An 18,971-nucleotide genomic window follows, 5' to 3' on the forward strand; every position below is an offset into this window, starting at 1 on the left:
GGGGAAAGCTATGGCAAATCTAGACAGCATACTAAAAAGCAGAGACAGCACCCTGCCAACAAAAGTGCGTATAGTCAAGGCTATGGTTTTCCCAGTGGCAATGTATGGCTGTGAAAGCTGGACCATAAGGAAGGCTGAGTGCAAAAGGACTGAGGCCCTTGAATTGTGGTGCTGGAGGAGACTCCTACGAGTCCTTTGGACCGCAAGGCGATCAAACCACAAGGCGATCAGTCCTAGAGGAGATCAACCCTGACTGCTCTTTAGAGGGTCAGATACTGAAGATGAAACTCAAATACTTTGGCCACCTAATGAGAAGGAAGGACTCCCTGGAGAAGAGCCTAATGCTGGGAACAATAGATGGCAAAAGAAGAAGGGGACGGGAGAGGATGAGGTGGCTAGATGGAGTCACTGACGCAGTTGGTGTGAGCTTAGGTGGACTTCGGGAGATGGTGGAAGGACTGGAGGAGTGTCATCCATGGGGCCGCAATGGGTTGGACACGACTTCGCGACTAACAACAACAACAACAAAATGGACAAACATGTTCATCAAAAGATGAGCAAGGCAACATCCTCATCCTTGCCACTCATCCTAGCTACAGTTAAGAAGTATAAACATGACTGTTATACGAACAATTTTGATCAGTGCCTGCTGATTTCAAAACAGTGTTTACATACCTGCAACTAAACTAACACCAGTAATATCTCTAACAACACTAAGGCCTTCATACCGAAAATTATGCCAAATTGCCAATAAAGGCACAAGAAGAATGGAAATAATTGTAGGAGTGGACATCGCATTAACCAAACTATGCTAAATTACTATTATCAGTTTTCTAGGAGACTGTTGCCACCTGTAAATTTCACAAACAACAGCCAAGTAAAATGGATGTTCACCCTCAAACATGCATCTTCTTCTGATACAGTGTCATGCAACTTATCAGGCAGCATGAGATTACCAAGTATCAATTTTCAAGCAGCAGCACATATACTGGGTGAGTTAGCACAACACATTAAGCCAACCTGCAAATAATCTACATGGTGTGGTTAGTTCATAGAAGAACCCACTCTGTGTCTGACACTTAACCGGAATCATGAGTTGATCTCATCCTTCTTTCTTGGTCATCCAGCTGGTATCCCAATGTCCCTCACTGCAGAACCCACCTTGTATCTTCCTCCCCACTCCAAATGGAACTGCTTTTTATTCATATCTGTATTTGAACTTAAAATACGCACACAGGGGTGCCCCAGAAAATTAAACAGGTACATTCTCTTTTAAAAAAATGAACCTAACTGCTCAATTTTTGTTGGTGTTTTGGAAGTGTACAAGTAAGTGCACATTTACAGCTGTCATATATACCAGAACATCTGGTCAATGTTCTTGTCTGTTTCAGCTGTCCAAGAGAGCAGCAAAGTGCACTAAATAGCCAACTGACAAAGTGAGACTGTATATAGGCTAATGCGCATGTTTGCAGAGCAAACCATTTATATCACTGGAAAGCGAGGAAAAAAGTAGGTGCAGCTAAAAGGGGGTGGAGACAGATTTCCCCTTCAGCAATGTGATCTGCTCATTTTTTAAAAAAAGTCTTGAAGTGCCGGTTCTCAATGTTTTCCACATCTTGGGCACTTCCCAGGTCTCCAGCTTGTCTGAAAGACCAACAAGAAAAAACAAATCAAAATGCTGTATGAACCCAATCAACTTAAGACTCTTATATTCATAGAAATCCCAAACACCTAGAGGGCACCAAGCTGGGGAAGGCTGAATTAATTAGAAGCTTCACAATACACCAGAACAAGATACAGCCAATATTGTAAGCCTGAAAAGGTTAACTCAAACTTGTATACACAAAAATAGTTGTACACTCAAATTATCTTACACAAACATTCAATATCCATTACACCCCTTAAAAAGGGAGGGTATCCCTGAAATATTCCAGACCTTGTGCACCTGTAAATAGTAGTTTGCTCCAAACTAAACTCAAGGTATATGTGGGACCACTTCTTGTGATCAAACAAGCTACAGCAGTTTGTTTTACTAATCCCCAGCATACGCCAGGTACCATGTCCCTAATTATCTGCCCTGATGAGGCTTCTTGTGTCATCCAAATCTCAGAAGCATGGCTTGTTTGAAGGGAAGCTTCTCCCTTAAACAAGACATGCCACATGAGTTCAACAGCCCAACAAGCTGTGCCTAGGTTGGTTACTAGAGAAATGGCATCAGCACATGCCAGGGACTAAAGCTGGCCACTGTGACTTATTTAAGACATGGCAACTAGATTTATGTATCACTACAACTCATCATGGATAACTAGCCATGATGGGTTGTCATATTGTGCAGATCTAGGCTACTCCCCACAGGGTGGTTATTTTCCCCAACAAGTCACCCTGACAACCCATGACTTATTTTAAGGGTTATTAAGTCCATGATGGGTTGCCATGTCATCCAAACCAGGGAGACATATTCCATCATGAGTTACAGAAAGTGGTTAGCAAGTCACTGAGAAAGAGTGACACAAGTTCCTTGTCGCTCTTGCTGAGCTTGTCTAGGCTACCACCAGTGACAGTCGTTCCCTCAAGTGACCAAACAACTCTCTCCAGAATGACCATTACTGGCTTATCTGCCTCACTCTGATTGTGACCCCTTATACGGTTGCTGAAGCTATTTTTCAGGAAATTATTCGTCACAATCTCTGAGGTGACAGGCAGTGTCAATGCCTCCAAAGCTCCAAAGCAGAGCACTGAAGTAGAGATTACTGGTCTGCCAACTAGTGTCAAATATGTACACAATGTTTTCAGGGTTTGTTGTTGTTGCAGTTGCATCAGTAGTTTGGAGTTGTACAAGTGCACACTCTGACTACCTGAACTGCAAATCTTTGCCTGGTAAATGTCCTGATAAATGCTTGCTGCCAAAGAGGCCAAAATCCAGGGACACTGGCAAAACCAGGCTTCAAATACATTGTCTGTATTCAGACATAATGACAGGCCACAGCTGTAGTAAATTGTTGTTATGTGTGAATAACAAAAGCATGTTGAAATGTAGCATATTTGGTTATTGTGAATCACCACAGAGAACCAACAGCTTGTTTTAAGTCCCGCCTTTCAGCATGGCTTGTCATTATGTCTTAAGCTGGTTACAATGTTTTTTGCAGTGTCCTTGTTTTGGCCAACAAGCTTGGTGGCAAGAATGGCTGCGGCAACTGTGGTCACTTCAGGTGCCATTTTCTGCTGCTCTGTTCACTTAACAACAGCTGAGGTGCTGGCATACAGGGTGCTGCTTAGATGCCCCCATGCTCCCTATCCACCCTGCGGGCACGTGCTCCCCCATGCTCAGCTGCCCCACTGCTGCCATGCCTAACACTCTGCCCCCTCATCCCCTCACCTCTTCACTGCTCTGCCTCTTCGTTTCTTTGTCCCTTTACCCCCACCCCTATTCGCCACTCCCATGCCAGCCAGATGAGGCATGCCCACATATGCACTGCCCATCCCATGAGGCTTGCCCATGCATGAGATACCCATCTTGTGAGGCATGCACCCCCCGAGACAGGCCTCTCTCTTGCGCACACACCTCACAAGGCTGGCAAGGTGGAAAGCAGCGAAAAGATATTTCTCCAGGAAGTGGACATGGAAATGGCAGGGATGCTGGGCATCAGGGAGTGCCCACTGGGAGAGAAGATTTGGAGTGCCTTGGGCAGCAGCAACCAGGGGGAAGCAGTGTGTGGTTCTGCTGTCTGGTCGTTGCTCTGCAGACACCAAGCTACTCTAATGAGTAGAAGGGAGCTCTGCAAAGCAGCAGAAAAAGAACATGACAGCTAACTGAGAACATGCAGGCCAATGGGGGAGAGGTAGGTGAAGTGGACAGGAGCAGTATGTGCTGGTACCGGTTCCCAGCCACAGAGGCTGATAGGATGCATGCCATCATTTGAAGGGAAGATGGAGGCAAATGAAAACCACTTGTAGTAGTAGTAAGTAGTTGCTTCATGAATATGTGACTACAAGACACAAAATAAGAAAGGTAACTTCATGCTATTCCTAACCATTATGTGTGAACAGAGCCATTATCCTGCTTTAATATGACAGCTGTTAAATGGTGAACTGTTAAGGGAAAGCAAAGCCAGATATTTGCTTGTGAAGGGGCTGGTGTGCAAATCATCCTCTAGGTTTTAAGTTTGGACCAGACAGTTCTCAGTGTCCTCTACCTTTTCCAGCTATTTCTGACCCTCAGGTGCTCAAGAAGATGGGAAAGTATAGCTTATGGCATTTACAGTTAGTTTTGACAGTTGCTTCAGGTTTCTTTAAAACACATACAGTTTTCACAGCTGTCAAAAGTAACTGTTCCCATAAATATGACACTTTGTGAGAAAGGGGGGAAAAAAGAACTAAAAAGGACATAAAGGCTGCAGTCTTAAGTGTTCACACTGAAATCAGTGTGGCTTGTTTCCTAATTGAATATGGTTAAATTAAGCTGGGTGGGTCATGGAACAAAAAATGTACAAATATGAGATGATATGACATACTAAGAAAGAGATTTCAAAGGGGCCCTTAAAATGAAAATAAGAGTACCAAAGCGACCTCCAGCTTTTGGGCCAATTCACCATATCAAGGGACCCATCATGCCTTAGTTAATGCCATGGTGACTTGCAGTGCATATGATCAGACATTTTGTAAATTCAAATCATGACCACACCTTGTTGTATAATCCAAAACTCAAAGAGGGCATTGTTACCAAACCAACACAACTGTGAGCTCTTTTAGGGTGGTGGGTGGTTTGCTAACAAAACCAAAAATCCACCCCACTAGGTTCCAATGACAAGTTGTAGTTGCAGCTAGAATATTCATAAGTTGCACAGCATGCAGCACGCACCACAACCCACAGTGGCTTAAATAAGAACCTATCCATATGCTTCATTCAACCACCAAGTTCCTGCTGATTCCCCTCCCTGCCTTAAATACAGTAGAAGGGTATGCATGGTCTTCTTGCTTGCTGGCCCTCGGTTATGGAATAACTTTCCCGAAGAAATCTTTTGGCATACACTGAATACCTGGCTTTCCCAGGTGAAATCTTCTGGGAGTCAATTCAGTGTAGCTTAAGAACCATACTTTAGAGCATTATGACTTTTTGCAATTCTTTCTCTGTTAATGTTCTTTGTTTTATGCTAATGATTATGATTTCAAATCATGCTCATGTAAGCAACCTTGAGCATTTTATGGAAAGGAGGAAAATAAATATTTTGCTATATAGCATGAGATATACTACTGTCTAAAATCAGGCAAGATTTAGTTTTCCTTGACTGCTGGAGTATCCAGCACAGCAATACAATATGAGTTCACTTAGCAAAACACAAAGTCAACTGGCCACTTTCCCAAATATATCTGGAGCCCAGAAAAAGAACAACTTTAAAACAGAAAAAGTAAAACTACACTGTTGTGAAATTAACTTGGGTCCTATGTTTAAGATTGCTCTAGTCTGGTTTTCAATCCTCCTATTACCAACCTTTTCATATTTAACAAGCATTCATGCTTTTGTGTATTTAAAGGGTTCAAGTAATCATTACTGCCAAGTGCTTTCCCTATTGATCTGACTTGCCAGCTAAACATGCTCCTGATAGTAACAACAGGGCAAGGTGAATAAACTGAAAAATAATAATATTTTCCTATGGCTGTAGGAAAACTCCAGAGCTTTTCAATTCTCCCATCCTATCTTAAGTGAGCCTTGAGTCCAGTAGTATTCCTCACAAACATAAAATATATAGCTTTCTATGTACTAACACACTATACAAAGAAAAGCAATTTTTTACTTTTTGGAGCTCTTCCCATTCTCACATAGTGAGATCTTTTTTTTTCCAATTCACCAGTCATACTATTCTAAGTGGAAAAGCAGAAGATGGTTGTGAATAAGCTGGCATGTCTGCAGGAAAAAAGACAGAATAAAGTAACAACAATATACAACCCAAAGCTCACAAATACATAATAAATCACCTAGAGAAAGACACACACACAAAGTATTTGTAAGATTTGATCACCGAACATCCAAAAAGAAGGAAAGCCTAAAATTTCAACCAAGTCAGCATATCACTTCTCTTCAGAACTTTAACATACAATTTTTTAAAAAATGATTCAGAGAAAGAGGGGGAGCTTTCCAGTTGGTTTATGCTGGGGGGAACGAAAAGGGAAGAAAAATATGCTTAGGAGAGGGTAACCAACAGCATGAGCCATATAAACCATAACCAATCTGTTATTTTGAGTTTTGCAAAGATGTTTATCAAAGTGACAATTCATCCTCCCTAACTTGCTAGGCTAAGTGATAGAGTCATTGACTTGCTTTCCAAAAACAAGGAGAACCATGCTTTATTTCTAATTTTTGAAAAGCAGGTCTAATGGCTACATTATTCACCCATAATCCAAACAGTTTATTTGATTACACTGTTTTAAGTTATTACAGTATCAGGTATCAGAAAATGCCTGCCTGCATAGCTATCCATTGAGCTAGCATGATGAATCACCTTTGCAAAGCTGGAAAGGCACCAGCCTGCAGCTGGGTAGGCGACCACATGTGGGAGCAGAGTAGCAAAGGAACTTTGACAAAAATCTAGTTAAACACATGTTCAAGCGCAGCATACACAGCAAAATCTACCTACATATATGCACTCATCTCTGAGATTAAACTGCCAAACTGTACTCTTCCAAGACAATATCTTGTTCAAAGTACTACATAGGCAATGGATATCCTTTGAGTTTTAATAATACAATTACCATTGTCTGTACATTCTGTATTTCATACATCTCTCACAACATTAACAATTCCCTATACCTCAAACTGCATATATGTATATTTATTTTGTAACTCAGGATAACACTTTATGCATCTGGTGAAGTGGGTTAATCCATGAACATTTATGACTTCATAAAGCCATTAGTGTCTAAGGTGTCTCAAGACTATTTCCTCTCTATAAGAAGTATTGGTCATCTATAAGAAGTATAAAGTCATGGAAAAGAATTAAAGGAGTGTACTTATATAAATAGATACATCGAATGACTTTATCTAAGAAAAATTCTACATACTGGCCCAGTAACAACCCAAGGAATGGCCTGTGAAACCATAAGCCAGTCACAAATTCATTACAGTTTATTTTCATATCATTATCACTCAACCTCACATCCAGATTTATAAAATCTTAATAACAATAGTCAATTTAACAAGGTTAGTGCAAGAGCACCTAACTAAACATCAAGCCTTCTGTATGCCAGAAATGCAATACATCAGGGTGGGATACATCCCACTGTTCCAACATTGTGTCTACTGTTACCAAGAAAGTTAACCCAGGGCATCCTGAGTTTCCAAAATTCCCACTGAGAGCCAAAATAGACATGGCACTGGAGATTTGTGATTGCCTGTTTAAGAAAATAAATAAATACTTAAATAAATAAATAAATAAATAAATAAATAAATAAATAAATAAATGCAAGTGTCAGATTGGGGCCTCTGCTTTGAGGGAAAAATGTTAACCCATGGGGAGAAAACTTTTTACAGTTGTAAGCCACACCTCTTCAGAGGGAAGTTGTCTGGAGCCTCATTCCAATAGTGGAAAAAAACACATTCAGTCAAGGTCCACCCCTTCTCTCTCTCCTCTTCTGCAACTCTTCTCTCCCTAGGGTCACACATCCATCCATTCACACATCCCACATTTAGACTTGCCCTTGCTTCATGTATTCCCTCAGTTAAGTTCTAAGAAAAACTCCCAGTGGGCCAAGCAGGACAAGGCAGTTCTAGAATCACAGGGCAAAGGAATTTCAGAACAGCCACTTGTGATGCACTTGCCTGCAGTTCTATCTTTTGTTCTCCTCACTGCAAGCCAGTAAGTAGACAGAAAGATGAAGAAAAGGAAAGAAGGTGGCAGGCTTGTGGATGAGGTCAGAGGCCCAATCACAGAGCACTGCAGCAAGTGAACCCTAAATAGTCTCATCACCACACTCTTCCGTTGGATCTCCAATATCTTGCCTGAGCCTTCTGTAGGCCCCTTTTTGCTTTATCTGTCTTTCCCACTATCCCAATGACTTCAGGTGGAGACTCTTCAGATAGGAGAAGGAAAGAAAAAAGAGAGGCTTGTGGCCAACAAGAGAAAGACTGAGGGTTGGGCAGAAAGGCTCTGCAACTAATTCCGGCTAACAAACCATTGGTTCCCCACTTGTGATCTAACCCAGTTTTGCTCAACCAGGTGGCCTCCAGAACTTTGGATACACCTCTCAATATTTGTTTGCATCGACCATACTGACTGGGACTGAGCCAAAGTTAAAAACATCTGGAGGGTGCCAAACTGGGAAATAATGAAATCCTTCCATCCCCAACACTAGTTCCTCAATTAAAATTGTACACAGAGCTACTATTTTCCTATAGGAGGGGAAAGCTATAACCTGTATGCTTTCCATTGATCAGCAAATATAGGGCAAGTTTAGCAGGGAAAAGAATGAAGGGGGCCAAACTAACCAAGCCCCAGTACAGTTCATTCCCCACTTCAACAGCTATTATTTGTATTTTTAAATAATGAATTCTTTATAGAGTAATAGAGTTGGAACAATAAGGCCTTTGAGCCAACACCATGCTCAAAGTTAAAGCACTCAAAGTTAAAGCACGCCTAACAGATGGCTGCATCATGAAACACCCCACAATTTATCTTCCATATGTATCTAAATAGCTTTCATTCATGTGTTTGGAAACATGTGAAGCCCCAAACAGTATAAAACTGTGTGAAAGAAAAATCTGTTCATTTCCCTTAACAATTTGTGACCCAGGCACGATATGCAAGGATGACATTTTTGATACAATCTTCCATATCACAAACTGACAGGTGTGTAGGTAAAGCTATGCAGACAGAGGTGGTTGCATCAGTTCCCAGTAATTACCACTGAGTTCTATGAGAGAAAGCATAAAGTATCTGAAAATGTAATTAAGCAGAACAGCTCATGTCCTAGGTACTAGGGTTATCAGAGGCAGGAGAAAAATGGCAGATTTAGCCACACAAACACACATAGCCTATGCACAAATGGGATCCCCAATCACATCTTTTTACCTTCGCCAGTATAAATTAATGGCTGCCATTCACTATTGTGGAATAAGTATACAATCATGCTATGAGTACAACACTGCAAAGAGAACAAACCCTGCCTACTTAACTTGGCAACAGATGATCTGACCTCTAGCAAGTGACCCAAATGCAGAAGACTGCAATGTATCTCTCCACTCAATCTTTTCAAAGCTTCCTACAGTATAGAAGCCCTCCCGCCATACAGACACATCTCATGATAATGGCAGGCATATCAATGATATGTACCTATACACCAAGGGAGATGCACCACATATGCCAAAAACAGCAGAAAAAGGGCAAGTCTGGGGCAGATAGCCTCTTCCTGGCATTATTAGCTATAAGGAGCTAATTTCTAAAATTAGAATGGTAGATTTAAGCTAGCTTTACAGTCCTGCTCCCTCCCACTTCAATTCACAAGGAGGGGAAGGGCTAGCAGAAGCTCTTCATCAGCAAGGGGAAAGAATTCTGCACATGCACAGAGACATTACCTCTTAGTTCATTTTCACTTTCATGGCTGGATTCATTTACTAAAAACAGTTTCTTGGGCTACATCCTGGCTCAGACTAAGCTCTACCACTAATGGTACAAAAAGAAAATGGTAGGCACATGGAGAAAGAGACTAAGCTCCAACAAAACAACATCTCCCTGGAGAGTTTACAGAAAACCTGCCATGGTACCACCACCCTTCTCCCACTTTGAAAGATGACAGCTGGAGGCGAAAAAGAAGAGAAGAGAAAATGTCGAGGGAGAGAGATAAAGCAGAGAGCTACTCTAAGCAAAGCCATCGAGTGAAGACGAAGAACGTATTATCTGCTTTCCAAAGCGTGATGGCCTTTGACCTACCCCCATAACACTTGCCCGACTCTGGCACTTGGGACGCGGGAGGGGGGTGGGCTCAGAGGGACCCGCTACTCTGCGCGGGGAGGGAAAGAGGGGAAACCGCGAATTGGTCGACTCGCAGCGCAAGCCAGTGCACGATCAATGCTAAGTTCCCTGTAGTCAGTAGGACTTACTCACGAGTAAACGTGCACAGAATCGTAACCACAGCTTACAGCTAATATTTATTTCACGCTCAGTACCTCTCACTTGGTTCGCTTTTTTCTACCGAGCAGCAGTGTTGTGAAGCGGGAGAAAGAAGCAACCACATAAGGAACGTCCTCTCAAGCTCCGCTCCCGGCGCCGAGAAGGGCCAGGTCCCCGGTCTCGTCTCCCGCCTCCTCCTCCTCCCTCCCCCCTGTCCTCGCCTGGCGACTGCTGAGGGGGCTGAGAAACACATGGGAGGTTTGCTCGGGTCGGAAGCAGCTTCCGAGCCGTCCGCCAGGCGGGCTGGGCAAGAGTGCCCGGCGGCCTACGCTTGTCACCGGCCTTGACTGGCCGGCCTGCGCTTTCCCCTTGCCGAGCCCACGCCATACCTGTGCGATGCCTGCCCCACCGCCGCTTCTCCTGCCGTCCCCTCGGCCTCTTCCCGGCCCCACGCACCACGGCCCGGCGGCTGCTATCACTATGGCGGGCACACACTTTGCTCGTCACCGCGCTAGAGCGCCGTCGTCACCCCCCCCACGCGTTTATCGACACACACGCACATCAAGGAGAGACGATGTGCGCTTAGACACTAGGGAAATGTAGTTTGGGCGGGTACGTCCCAGCTTCAATAGCCGCCAAGCCGCAAAGCACTGCGGGTATTGTAGTCTCCGCGCTTCGCACCAGTCCTCTGTATGCTCCACCGCTTGTCTAAGGGCCTTCATCGCGGGGAAAGCGGGGGAGAGCTGGAGGGGGATTCTATCGAGACGTTAAGCGCAAACTTCAATATCTGCACAGCAATGATTAGGGCATGCCGTTATGGCTTCCCATGTCATCAAAACTAATTTTGAAACTAAGACGGGAGTTAGGAAACTTGAAGTATATTAATACTGTAATTCGAAAGAAGATGGATCAATTCCAAGCTTGAGAAGCAAATCAAAGCTTGAGAAGAAGCTCAAATGGTAGGAAAACCAGCATTGTCGTATTTAGCAGGTAACTAAACGATTCACTCTTATGAGAATAGTTTAAGAGAAATGAAGGTTTTCACAAAGGGGTAAGAAGACAATTCCTGTTTAGAATATGGAGTAGAAGCCCAAAGTCTCATAAAAGCAAAGCTCAATCTTAGGAGCTCAATACAGTACAAGAAGCAGGCGACCTGGTAGGTTTCTGCTAAATAACGTTATGCTGAGATTGCACTGAGGCTTAATAGGAATTGCATCTGAGTACAACTGTGCAAACACACATAGCGAGACGTTAGTTTCCTTAAGGGTTCATTGATTGGTCTAATTACTGTCACATGGAGAAAACTATCATTTATTTTATTTATTGGACTTTTATCCCACCCCATGATCCATAAGGCTCTCTGGGCAGGTTACAAATCAACTGCTTAGTACAAATAATAGCCTAGTCCTATACAGACTTTGGGGTACTTTCCCTAAGTACAAAAAGAATCACATTACAATGCAGTTGTATTTATATTTACTGCAAAGTGTATACAGGATTGCAACCTGCCAGCTTTTCACAGGAGCCAATGTAATTAGTGCCTACAGAATGTAAAGACAGAATTATCTATACTCCTCAAGTACCAGTACATCCTTTTTGGAGAGAATACTGTTTGGCATTCTAAACTTTACAGCCACTCTTCCACGAACCACCCAAATTAAATTTAGGGCTTATGAATTATGATTCAGATTTTAATGTTCTTGATATTTTACATATCTTAGTTATTATTCTCCTCAGGCCTCAAAGTGACTTGTAATACTCAAAATGGGGAGAATGGATGTTTAGCAGAGCACTTCAATATATATTAATAATACAATGATATAGAGGAGTTTTCATATTAAGTCTTTTGCAGCAAAACCAACAAAGGGTCTTTAAAGACTTACAAATATTTTATGGCATTAGCTTTTGTGGATTACAGTTCTCTTCTTCAGATGCATGAAGTTACAACTATACACAGTTGTCTGAGTTACAGGTATACCCAGTGCTTTTTTTGTCATAGAACGCACCAGAACAGAGTTCCGGCACCGTTTTTTTGACAGATTTTCCAAGTTTTAAAAGTAACTTTTGAAAATTTGATGTTTGGTCCACGTGGATTCGAATCGCCCTGTTGAGCATAGCAGGTTGGCTGCAAAATCATTAAAATGGTGCATGCGGGCTGCTTGTGTGTCAAATCCGATGCATGCGTACTTTGTCTGCTCTGGTTGTGATGGTGCTGCTCAGCTTGTGGTGGGTCATGTGGTCGCGTGCTGAGTGCTTACTGTGAGGGGTGACCATTATGTTTCATTACACAACTGACGTGTGTGGGTGTGTGTACAGTGATTGACTGTGTGTGAAAGGTAAATAATTTCATGAGTTCCGGCACCGTTTTTCTTACAAAAAAAGCACTGAATATACATACTTAGGACTCTGTGTAGTGGTGGTGGGAATATAGTTAGATCAGTGGGAAGTTAAATACAGAAAGCACAGAACAGCCTTCCTCAGACTGATGGAAACAATTCCTTCATCCACCCATCTTGGAAGTTGTAGTCCAAAACCTCTTGGGGAAGGCTGGTCCTCAAGCCTTTGATTGATAACAAAGACCATTTACAAAACATTTGTTTGTGATAGCACAAGCTTAATCTTGTATATAAACTAATTAAGGACATAATCCGGTGTATGTAGGACTTTATTCTGTCTAAACCATTCCCATCATTTTCCAGCCACTGGAGAATGCTGGGAGTTGCTGGACTTCTTTCTGTCCAATCTTCCATAGGGTTGCATCTTAAAACATGCAGTGTGACCAGAAGCTTCTGTCCAATTTAATGCACAAGTATTTCTTAATGGTGTGCAGTTTGGTGGTTTGATGCTGCAACCTTCTTTTGAAGTTTGTACAAGGATGGCTACTTTAAATCAGTTACAAGACATCCTGTGAAATTAAAACATTTCCTTCTGAGTTTTTAAATAATTAAAGTTCACAACAAACATTTCTCAAATTACAATGCCCACACATCAGAATGAAACAAACAGATCAACAAAACCAGACTGGAATAATCTATGCATAATAGAACAAACAACAGAAGTTGCTTGCTGTAGGCTATAGTTCCCTGCTAAAACTAGTCAAATATATCACCAATGAACTCCACTTCCCTCTAACAGGGCTTGGGAGGTAGGTTTGTATTTACTCGTTGATAACCACTCAAGCTAAATCAGCTATTTATTAACAACAGCAGGCCGCATAACAGGGACACAGACATAGGGGCCAGATATGCAGCAAATGGCAGATACTGTTTCTCTCCCCACGCCTACTGTGACAACACTGCTAGGTTGCAATTGTATGCATGCTTAGGCAGAAAAAGTCTGTCTAAACATACTTAGGATTGCACCCATAAAGGACTCAGTAATGCCATCCAGGACATTAGGTTTTCATTCTGCTCATTCTCTGATTGATGTATGCCATCATTTGTCAGCAATACCTTGCTCTATTCTATGTAGGACAAATAGGCCACCTTCTATGCAAGAGAATAAATGGACTGAAATCTGACATCAGAAAAGGCAGTATTAAAACAAAAACAAAAACAAAAAACAAAAAAGTAGGGAATCATTTCAGATTTCTAAAATATTGTGCCACAAACCTTAAAAAGGCCATCCTTGAACAAAGGAACTTCAAAGGGAGATTGCTGTGTGAAAATGCTGGTCTGTAAATCATTCAAGGGTACATTTTTTTCCCTATATGCCCTCCCGCCCCCTAAGACTGGCAGCAGAGGCCCTCCTCCGGGAACCCTCTTTGAAAGAGGTCAGGAGACAGAGTACTCAAAGGAGAGCTTTCTCTGCAGTAGCGCTCCGACTATGGAATGCAGTCCCCAGAGAGGTCTGCCTGGCGCTGTCATTATATGCTTTTTGGTGCCAGATCAAGACCTTTTTATTTGACCAATGTTTTAATGCTTATCAATTTTAATTGTATATTTATTTATTTATTTTTAACCATGTCATTTTATACTCAGTCGTGGTATAGCCAATTTATTTTGTTTAGGATTTATAATATACTCTAAACCAGGGGTGTCCAAACTTTTTGCAAGGAGGGCCAGATTTGGTGAGGTGAAAATGTGTGGGGGCCGACCATTCAGCCTGACATTCTTTGAACCATTAACATTAAATGCAAATGAACTATTGTATGAAAGACTAAACAAATAACTGCACTAATGTGAAGGATGATACTGAGATCTCGACTGCATTATATAGGCCAGGTCTGGCTCAAAAACAGTGGTTTTGATGCGCAAGATGTCACACAGGTGAAAGTCACTTAGTCTCGTCCTCACACGGTTCTTGTTAATGTTCATAACTGAGAATGTCTTCTCGCACAAGTATGTCGAACCAAACAAGCTCAGCATTTTCTTAGCAAATGTTCGAATCTCTTGGAACCTGTCTTTATCCAGCTGGCAATAAAAGTTGACAAGAGGGAGCTGTTGGTGCCGACTGTGACACTCGGCGTCACACTGCAGCTCAATGAGCTCCAGCTGCAGGTGGTCTGGAGCATCATCAGGGTCCACAGAGAAAGGAGATGAAAAAAGAGTGATCTCCTTTTCAATAGCTGCAAAATCCCGAAAGCGCTGTTGAAACTCCTCAGCCAGAGATGAGATGTCTGCTTCATGCCTCCTTATCTGCGCACTCATATTGTTCTGTGGAAAACTCATCATTATTTCCTGCAGCGATGGGAAATGTGTGGTACTGAGCTGCGCTTGTGACAGGTGCCTTTGGAAAAGTAGCAGCTTGGTCCCAAAGGCTTTGATATGTGAATACAGTTGGCTTACCACTGCATTTTGCCCCTGAAGGCTCGTGTTCAGCACGTTCAGATGTCATGTCAACTAAAAATCCAAAATCAGCCAGCCAAACAGGATCAGATCGCTCTGGCATCAGTTGTCCCTTTTTTGCCAAGAATTGTCCAATTTCCTCCCTAAGAGAGTAGAAGCGCTGCAGTGCAGACCCCCGACTGAGCCATCTTACCTCGTTGTGATACACAACATCTCCGTATTCAGCCTGGATGTCGAGTAGAAACTGTTGAAACTGGCGGTGGCACAGGGCTTTGGAGCGAATATAATTAATAGCCTTCATCACCAGTTTCATAACATGATAATATTTCAGATGTTTGGCACAGAGAACTTGTTGGTGAATAATACAGTGGAGTTTTATAGCTTTGCCTCCTTCTTCGCTGACTTTGTTACAGACTAGGATTGATAATGCACTTCGCTCGCCAGCCATGGCAGGTGCGCCATCCATAATAATCCCAGTGACTTTATTCCACGGTAGTTTCATGTCATCTATGGCGGAACAAACAGAAACAAATAAATCTGTTCCTCTTGTTTGGTTCTTAAGGCTCTGGAGGTCAAGTAGCTCTTCGCTCACGTTCATGTCATTGTCCACTCCTCTCAAAAAAATCAATAACTGAGCGGTGTCAGATGCATCTGTGCTTTCGTCGCAGGCTAACGAAAAAAAGTCAAACTCCACTCCTTTTGCCTCTAACTGTCTCTTAATATCAGATGAAACGTCTTCAGTTATCCGTACCACAGTGTTACGAGCCGGGCAAACATTGGCAAACTCTTGCTTCTTCTCAGGACAAATTTTCTCCACCATTTTCATCACGCAGTCTTTAATACATTCACCCTCAGTAAAAGGTTTGCAGTGCTTGGCAATCAGCGTTGCCACCTCGTAGCTTGCCTTTGTGGCATTTTGATTTGACTCACAGGCTCTTGTGAAAAAGCGCTGCTGTGCTGTTAAAAGTTCCTTCAGTTTTTCGCCGTGTTCGTTCCCAGTTAGCTTGTTGTAATTAGCATGTTTCGTCTGGTAGTGCCTCTTGATATTGAATTCCTTGAAAACAGCCACAGTCTCTTGGCAAATTAGGCAGACACAGTTGTTTCGTATTTCAGTGAAAAAATACTACAATTTCCCCTTGTCCTGGAAGCAGCGGCCCTCGCTGTCAACTTTCCTTTTTTTTTAGTTACAGTCGCCATTTTAGAAATGGGCACACAAGCCTTGTGTCACAAGGGTCATGCAGCGAGAGTGTTGACTCAGGTCTACTGCCATCTTCTGCTGAAATATAACCACCAGCCTTGAAGGAGCAGGAGGCAGCAGGGGACAGCTGCGGGAACCGCTGTGCGGTGAAGGGAAAAACGCCGGCCGGCGGGGATGAGTGACAAGCTGAGCCGGCAGGGAGAAGAGGCTGCGGGCTGCTTGAAATTTGAAAACGGGCCGTAATTGGTCCCCAGGCCAGACTTTGGACATGCCTGCTCTAACACATCCAGAGACGACAGTGATGGACAGCCTATAAACTTCCTAAATAAATAAATAAATAAATTTCATCACTTGTGTTTTAAACTGGAATAAAGGTGTCACAGTACATGTGTTAATGACCTAGAAACATAAAGTTGGGAGGAGGCATTTTGGCCATCAAGTCCAATGCTCTGTTCAGTGTAGGAATCCAGTGAAAGCATTCCTGAGACATGCCCACCCAGTCTCCATTTGAGACTTAATTACCAAGTCCATAAAGTCTGTATTATCCTTGGCTGTTGGACGGTATAGAAATTAAATAAATAAGATCCTCAGCAACTGTTTCTGTGAATGATCACTGTTAATAACATAATTATTGCTCTTGTACTTTTCACCTTTCATTTCCCCCCGATCTCCCTGTTTGCAATTTTGCTGCTGCCACTGCCTTCTCCCCCACGTGTGTGTATATACCTGCAACTGAGACAGCACTTCATGCACATGCGATAGGGGGCTGTAGACTACAAACTTAAACATATACCTGACTTTAAGGCAGGGACAGGGAACTGTTTTGGGTCTTGGTCTGGAGTGCTTCCACCTTCCTGATCCTAATCCAGATTATGTCAGAGGGCAAGGCTCCAAAAAGATTCTTTTAAACTTTGCCCAGGCTTTTCCAGCCAGGCAGTGGCAGGCTTCTGATTAGGCAGTGAGGCAAAAAATTCAGGTGGCAGATCACTGCAGGTCCCCCTTCCTTCCCTCCTGTCTTTGCTGTTTCAGCTTGGCTTGGTGCTGTTTTGCCTTTCTTTTGTTTGGGGGCCTCCATCTGCTGCCTGCTTATAGCCTATGAAGGGAGACAAGGAAAAGCCAAGTTCTGGAAGTGGACTGAGTGGGAGCATAGAAGGAGTGACTGGGAGGCATTTTCCTTCATGCTTTGAAGCCCTGGCAGCATTCCACAAGGATGAGATCAAGTATGAGGTTGCAGCAAGGTGAGCAGAAGATGCCCTTTGCCAAGTATTTCTCTACAACATGCTCTTCTGCACAGGAGAGGTGCTGTCTGTCCCTTCAAGCGTGGCCCTTCCTCTCAGAATAAATCAGCTTTGCAGTCTGCACAATGCTCCCCACCACCCTGTTTACAAATTCATTTCGCACTTTGCCTCTTCATACCTGCCCTTCCCTGTCTGTTTCCCTTGCCACCTGGATCACTTGCGGATGTGACCTGTGATCACACATCCAGTCCTGTGTAGTTGTCATCAATGGGACTTATTTGCATCTTACATTTCCTTAGGGATTGCAGCCTATATGCAGTTTGAACCTATGCACATTTATAAGTCTGTCCATAGATGGTTCAATTCTAAGAAGAACATCCCATAATATTGAGAAGTGCTTATCTATATGTGTAGGGTTGCTGCCTGAAAGGAAGAATGAGAGAAGTAGCGTGGGAAAGTGAGGTTGTATTCTTAATGGAAGTTAAAGAAGACAAAAAAAAAAAAAACAGAAATATGAGAAATCCCATGGGGAAGAGTCAAAAATTAGACAAGCTGAGGAGTAAAGCAGTAGAGAAGAGACTAGAAAGAAAAAAGCTCCTGTCTGGCTTAGAGAGGAAACATTTTGAAGTGCTCTGGTGAGTCATATTGATTCATAGCACAATCCTATCCATGTCTTTTGTTGTTGTTGCTATTCGCAAAGTCGTGTCCAGCCCATCACAACCCCATGGATAACATCCTCCAGGCCTTCCTGTCCTCCACCATCCCCTGGAATCCACTTAAGCTCACACCAACTGCTTCAGTGACTCCATCTAGCCACCTCATCCTCTGCCATCCCCTTCTTCTTTTGCCATCTATTGTTCCCAGCATTAGGCTCTTCTCCAGGGAGTCCTTCCTTCTCAATAGGTGGCCAAAGTATTTGAGTTTGATCTTCAATACCTGGCCTAATAAAGAACAGTCAGGGTTGATCTCCTCTAGGACTGACTGGTTTGATCGCCTTGCAGTCCAAGGGACTCGCAGGATTCTTCTCCAGCATCACAATTCAAAGGCCTCAGTTCTTCAGCACTCAGCCTTCCTTTTGGTCCAGCTTTCACAGACATACTTTGCAACTGGGAAAACCATAGCCTTGACTATACGCACTTTTGTTGGCAGGGTGATGTCTCTGCTTTTTAGTATGCTGTCTAGATTTGCCATAGCTTTCCTCCCCAGGAGCAAGCGTCTTTTAATTTCTTGGCTGCAGTCCCCATCTGTGGTGATCTTGGAGCCCAGGAAAATAAAATCTGTCACTACCTCCATTTCTTCCCCATCTATTTGCCAGGAAGTGAGAGGACCGGATGCCATGATCTTAGTTTTCTTAATGTTGAGTTGCAAGCCTACTTTTGTGCTCTCCTCCTTCACCTGCATCAAGAGGCTCTTTAGTTCCTCTTCACTTTCTGCCATGAGAGTGGTATCATCTGCATATTTGAGGTTGTTGATATTTGTCCCTCCCGGCAATCTGAATTCCAACTGGTGATTTATCTAACTCCAGCTTTCTCATGATGTGTTCTGCATATAAGTTAAATAGACAGGGCGATAGTATACAGCCTTGCTGAACTCCTTTCCCAATTTTGAACCAGTCAGTGGTTCCGTGTCCAGTTCTCACTGTTGCTTC

At 43.0% G+C, this 18,971-nt stretch overlaps 1 protein-coding gene and 1 long non-coding RNA gene across 3 annotated transcripts in view; one reads left to right on the top strand and one right to left on the bottom strand.

The window, feature by feature from the left end:
* DCAF1 (DDB1 and CUL4 associated factor 1) overlaps nt 1-10,613 on the bottom strand; it is a 55,951-nt gene extending 45,338 nt beyond the window's left edge. For both annotated transcript variants that reach the window (XM_044451197.1, XM_044451196.1), the window contains exon 1: nt 10,490-10,613. The gene's annotated coding sequence lies outside the window, so the exon portion shown is untranslated. The remainder of the gene's footprint in view (nt 1-10,489) is intronic.
* Nucleotides 10,614-10,814: 201 nt separating this feature from the next.
* Nucleotides 10,815-18,971, top strand: part of LOC123034214 — a 12,734-nt gene continuing 4,577 nt past the window's right edge. Inside the window, exon 1 of the long non-coding RNA XR_006416714.1 lies at nt 10,815-11,090. This is a non-coding gene — a long non-coding RNA (uncharacterized LOC123034214). The remainder of the gene's footprint in view (nt 11,091-18,971) is intronic.

Source organism: Varanus komodoensis, unplaced genomic scaffold (assembly GCF_004798865.1).
Source record: "Varanus komodoensis strain SLA01 unplaced genomic scaffold, ASM479886v1 scaffold6_2, whole genome shotgun sequence".
Taxonomy (NCBI): Eukaryota; Metazoa; Chordata; class Lepidosauria; order Squamata; family Varanidae; genus Varanus; species Varanus komodoensis.